A 6,857-nucleotide genomic window follows, 5' to 3' on the forward strand; every position below is an offset into this window, starting at 1 on the left:
TCAAGACAGCTAACAGAATTTACATGAAAGAAAATAATATATTACCTGTATGATCAGGGGGGCAATTTACAGAACCATCCTCACCCAATCACCCCAGGAAGAATTACTCAACTAAAATTTATCTCAAGTAAGCATGAAGCCATATGAATTGTTATACAATGACTCTGAAAAAAATCTGTTGATGGGGAGCCCTAAGATAAAACTCTTACCAGTCAACACAATAACAAAATCTCATGGGATTATTGAAAGATAGAACAGAATAAATGTAATAAAATAATATCCAGGTATGATAAACTGCAAATATTGGATTTTTTGATATAAACGTTAAAAAAATAAGAGTTAGGATTTTGCTTTTGAAAACTTTCGAGGTTAAACAGTGTCACCCTAATTTCCCACCCTTGAACAAAGATAGATTATAGAATCAGTTCACTTCTTTTTCTTCAAATAGAGACAAATCTAGAGTTTCCCTATTCAGAAACAGAAAATGACTATCCTCCACTTAGGAAATATTAGATAATTTTTCAATGTCTAGTGAAAAAAAAAAGATTTTTTAAATTTCTTTTTTCCACACAAAAAAAGTTACTTTAAAAAGCATCAATGCTACATTTTGACCACAGGTAACAAAAACACACTGCAATGATGTGTCCAAGTTAAATCTCTATTAAAAAGACTATACTAGGCCCATGTTTCTTCACTATAAGAATTCTTGGCAGTCACCTTTCTTTTCTATTAACTAAAAGTAATTTGCAAATATTTTAACTATGCCTAAAATATTACTTCAGTTTGTATTAATATAAGGAATATATAGTACATGTGTATATGGTGTGTTCTCTCTTCTGAACAAACAATATTAAGAAACGCAACTTCCTACTAACATGGTGTTAAGTCTTAAACTTCCTTGAAAGTCCTATGTACAAATAAGCAAAAATGGTTACCTGTTGTTTCCTTGTTGAATAATCTTAAAATATCTCAGTGTCCAAGCAGCTCATACATCAGAGCTTTATGGCCTTTTTATTACCTGAGAAAAAGCAGCTAGACATGACAACGTTGAAAGTGTGAGTGCCATTATTCAGTGTTGTGTACAGTGTGTTCAGCGGCGATCAGTCTGGCGTGCGACTTTCCCGTAAAAGCTGAATTCATTGCTCTGTTTGCTCTTACCGGGCTTTGACACAGAGCTGCACGGAGCGGGACTCGCCAGTAGAGGCCTCTCTAGATTTGCCTTCTGATTAAGAGCTCAGAAAGCGCTTTGAATCCACAGCAGTTAACACAACTACATGAAAAGATTCTTGTTGCATAAGGAAAAAGATCACTCTTTAATGCCCTTTTAAGTTTCACGATGTTGATTAATGTTGCCCTTTACATTAATGATGTTTCAAGTAAAAGAAAACAAATTTAAAATGGATAAATTCTATTGAGGATGCATTAATTACACAGAGACTTTGCCATATGCTGTGGCTAGAGGGCTTGCTGGCCTTTCTCTTGTAGTTACCTGTGTAAAATCCACCCTATCCTCTACATGAATGCCCAAGCTGAATAGCCATTTGAATGAAGGCTTTAGTTTGATTCGCTATACAAGGGGTACTGTGTCACTGTGTTTTCTTTCTAGGAGTCACTAAGTGATTTCTATATCTGTTGTCATGGAGATATAGCAAAGCAGGGGAAAATGGGGGCAACTTCAGGCTTTCTCCTCACCCTCTGCACTAAGATGTTGTTAGCAAGCCCATAAAACATTGGGCTTTATCTGGGCCTTCTTTTTGTTCTCTGATTGTCAATAAAACTCATTTTAAGGGTAACAAGGACATCTAAATGTCATCTGTCACAGTGTTAGAGAGATTAAGTTTGTTTAGGGACTTGTGCTGGACAAAGGCCACTATTTGTTCCACAGATACAAAGCAGTGTTGGCTATCACCACTCTTGATTTAGAAGGAGGCCCTGAGACCATCAAGGAAATATCATCTCAGTTGCAGGTGACAGAGGACCATCTTGACACACCAGCATTAACGTGAAAGAAAATTAATTATGGTTTTGAGTGAAAGTCTATAGTTTCATTTTCCAAATTCCTTTCTAGGGGCCCCAAGCCTGAAGTCTCCTCATAGACCAGAGATAAGAAAACAGCCATGAAGGGCCACTGGCCTGTTTAAAAACATGACACATGCATGATGGTCCCTGAATGAAGGATGAAAGAGCAAAGGGAGGCTGTGCAAGAGAAGTCCAACAATAACGTGTATTACATTAATTCAGCATTTGCTCAATAATGAGGCTAAATGGAACATACAGATTAATGAAGACATTGGTGTTATTAAAATCAAATCCGGTGGCTCATATGCTTTTTTTTTTAATAATGAACATTGAGGCTATTGGAGAGAAAGAACAGGATTTTTTTTCTATTAATTTGGCACACATCCCAGATCTCATTCAACCAGAACCTGTCCCCTGCAAAATGCAACCCATGGCCTTTATGTCTTTCTACTTCATATGTGTTAATTTGAGGGAAAAAATTTCCTTATAAAAAGATTTTTTAAATAAATGTGGAGCCTGAGTAATAATTAAATTATATTAAAACCGGGATTTCTTCTTACATAATGGGTGATTCTGAAATATATAAAATGACGTGCATATAATGGAGTGCTCACATCACATCTGCCTGCACTGTGTAAATTGATGCAGCTATCTTGGGGCTTTTAGAGTCTGATCACATCACTGCATTTCAAATACTATTTTGCAGGAAATATTCAAGGTAGAGAGGGCCACTATGTTAAAACTTAGACACACTGTCATATGTATCAGCCATGTGAGGTACTTTTTTGTAAGGTATTAGGTCCTGATAATATAGATATTTATGAAATGTAAATGAAGGAAGAAGGTTATGCTTTAATTTCTAGTTTCTCTGTGCAAACAATTCTGCATACAATACACAGTGTGTGCAAAGAACATCACTGGAAACATAGTTCTCACATTTGAGTGACAATAAGAAGTTCCTTCATGGTTTTGGTTTGGTGGAAATGTGTGTGTGTGTGTATACATGTTGTAAATTTGAGTGTCCTTCGAGTCATGTTCCTTTAATTCATTTTAATCATTCTGAAAGAGATCTGGTTTCACAACCATTGGTTATACTCCAACTACTCGGCAGATCCCATTTTAGTTTTAAATAGATCAATTAATGCTGAGGAAGATAAATTATAAAGAATGACACCAATATATGCAACTGGAGTTTATCAAAGAAAACCTAGAAAGTACACAGTCACCTACTTATAACAATGATTATAACATTGAACATGTGACTACTAAAAAGAACTACAGATGGATTCCTTTTAAAAAAAATTGTCTGGGCAAATTATGGTCAAGTTCCATGTGATTTTTTTTAATAGGAAAATTTATTTTTCACAAACTAATACAGTATTGTGATGTGTAAGATCAATATTATGGGCCTAGATGACTTTTGTTTAGTATCTTAATAGCTCCATCATTTGTTATTCATTCAACCACACAGGAGACACCAGAGTGTTATGAAGGACAATACTCTAGGGGCACTTTGAGTTCAATTTGTGTTTCTCTACTTATGCAGAACACGTGTTGACATCAGCTATGATTACAGCAGGGGAATCACAGTGTTCAATGAAATCTGACCACATCGCCCTATCTTAGCACAATCTCCAGAACAACCGAGCTACAGTTCAGGTGCACTGTTACTAAGTGTAATGAATATATGCTTCCTTTCTATTTTTAAATATTTTATTTCTTAGAAGTTTTCCAATGGAGTTAGAAGAAAAAATAAAAACCAAAACCCTAAAAGAAGTGAATTGAGCTTGAAAATATTTTAACAAAAAGAATAATCCATCATTTATTCTCATAACTATAAACAGGGTGATAGAAAACAGATTCGATGAGTCCATCCTTCAAAGAAATGTACAATGCATGTACACTTACATGTGTAAGCACATGTACACACATGCACACACACACACATATTTATCTAAATAAAAAGTATTCTGTTCGAAAGTCTATTTTTGTCATTCCAGGCATTTTCTATCTTTCCAAATTCAAGGAATAAGGATAGTAAAAGGAAATAAAAGCTATAACTTGCAAATTTTCTAAATTTCTTTGAAATAAAGTCCTTTAAGTATTTTAAATATTTATGCAATTACATAAAATATTTAATTTCTTTCAGTTCCCTCCACAGGAAGACATAGAATGGTGTAAGATCACCTGTAAAGGCTCTTTCTACGTTATAATGCAGTAAAAAATCATTATAGATTTTATTTTTCAAATAGTCAAATGATTAGAAAACAATGAGTTTTATGAAGAAAATGTGTTGAAAACAGTTTCATGGTGAAAATAATATTCAACAAAATGTATAGTTTTCTTTAACATTTTCTCTGCAAAATTAAGAATATGAGCAATTATTTTTTCTCAGAATTAAAGAGTAATATTTTGAAAATGAGAGGTAAAATGTTCATCAAATTAAAGTTAAAATGCATGATCAAAGTTTTATATCATCCTACTTCTTATAGTACCCCTTTGTATTCAGGAAGTAGTAAAGTAACAAATGAAAGTCCAATAGTAAGCCTTCTCCAACACAAAAACATATGTTTAATAAATAGCACACTTATTATGTCATTTTCATTGAGATGAAATGAAGCAGATGCGACTATTCCCTCCTCTATTGTCTTATTCTGCTTTTAAATTCTCAAATCATGTTCTCTAGTCTAGTTGACACTGATCAACAATAGCTAAATTTATCATAAAATAGCTAATTCCAATGAATAATTCTTATATAATAAGGTTTTCTTTTTGTCTTACAGAATGCAATGGTTCTTTATCAACCAAAATCTTCAAGAATATATATAAATGATAATACGAAATATGTTGCCCTCTCAGAAATGTTTTCACCAAATAAAGTGTTCTATCTATATATGTAAAATCGATTATTAAAAACATAAGAACAAAACATTCCTATTGAATTCTGTCACTTCTTGTTATCTACCTCACTGACTCTGTTTTCATTCTAATTTGTGAATGTAAAAGTATACATTTTGTCCAAATGCTTTGTTTCATTATTAATTATAATTGAAATCCACACTATAGCAAGATGTTTCTTTGAAATGTTCTTAATTCATTTTTATTAGCAATAATGACTGTCATGGAAAAATCTTATAGTATTCAAGAAATAATACAGTGAATCATGATAGCGCATGCTTTAATTACTATAAAGTTTTATTAGTTTTTAATACATTACAAAATTAAGTGAATTTTTAAAAAGTAAATAAATTTCCTAACTTAGTGTTAAATTTTTAAAATAAAATTCTTTATTATTATATTTTAAGTTATACTAGACATTTATTATCAAATATTTTATGCAAACAATATAAGAAAAATAATCAGATGATTTTATAGTTAAAATAAAATCTGTGCTTTAACTTTCCCTAATAGCGTGCTACTTTTAATAATAACCAAGATCTTCCATTTCACCAAAATACATATTTTGGTCTTGTGTATTAAAAAATGCAAACAAAATCTAGTGGAAAGATGGTATAAAATCATTTAGTTATAATAATCATGACAATTAAAAGTGGTTTTAGGGAAAAATTATGGAAAAAAGTTATAACTTTGAAAATGTGAATATCAATTTTTCAAATAAGAAATGTTTCTATTTCTTGTAATCTCGTTATCTTTAGACTTACTGATACTCTGGACTAAATGCATGTAGTGCAAACAAATAGAAAAAATTAATCAAGAGTGATGTAAAAAGCCAGTATTTCAATTCTATGTCAAAGTCTCTTTTCTAGCACACTTCCAGTTGAATTATATAATTCTTTTATCACTGACTAAATTTAAATAGTCTAGAAAATGGTAAAGAAGCTTGGCATATGAAGCCAGTAGCTTCTAAAGATACCTATTTTATTTATAGGAAATGAAGAAATTGTATTAATTACCCTTTCATAAACTTCAAGTATCAGTGTCATTCATTTTTATTACAAAGTCATATTATCTACTTTAAAAACACAGCTTGTTTTTCTTTTTATAAAAATAGCTATTTTTCTGAATGTTCTGAAGTTTTAATAGTCTAGGTATCATTTTTGTACAATTTTGATTGAAGTGAAATATTTATATTTTCAGTACATTTGTACAGTTTTTCCTGTCAGTTCTGAAGGAAATAAAAAAACAAAATGGATATTTTAAATAATTAAGACTTAATAATGGAAACTGAATTGTGGAAAATTTAGAATAATAGTGTCTGAGTTACAACTATAAAAATTATGTAGAGTGAGAAATGTGGGCAATATACAATAAGCAAAACAGATTTCCCATAAAACAATTATTATTTAGCTTTTATATACAGTGCTGGTTGTGGTTATTAAATAGCTATTACTTAAATTACATTTAAATGGAATTATTTTCCAATGATATAGTTTGTTGTAAGAATAAAATAAAATCCTTGAAGAATATGATAACCACTGAAGGTTAAACATCTGCTTTTGAAAATATTTGAGTGTGTCTCATCTGCACATGAAATCATCCATGATTTAAAAAAATATGTAGGTTTGAGGTTGTGGTTCAGGCAGATAGCACTGCCTAGCACGCACAGCATTCAGGACTGTAAACCGATAACAGTAACAATAATAATAAATTAATTTGAAATTTGGGAAACTCCGTTTTGCTCTTCCCAGTGAGACTTTCTTCTTTTGCTCTATTTTTCCCCTGTAAAGCCAGTGTAGCTCATGATATTGAACGCTTTTTTCTTTTTGTCTTCACAACACCCTTTTCCGTTCTTGGTATCTTGTTAAGGACTCTACTTAGCTAACAATAACCTTTGATAATACTATCCATCATTTCAAAATTTACTATTCCCCATTATT

The sequence above is a fragment of the Octodon degus genome, unplaced genomic scaffold (genome assembly GCF_000260255.1).
Source record: "Octodon degus isolate 3935 unplaced genomic scaffold, OctDeg1.0 scaffold00028, whole genome shotgun sequence".
Lineage (NCBI taxonomy): Eukaryota > Metazoa > Chordata > Mammalia > Rodentia > Octodontidae > Octodon > Octodon degus.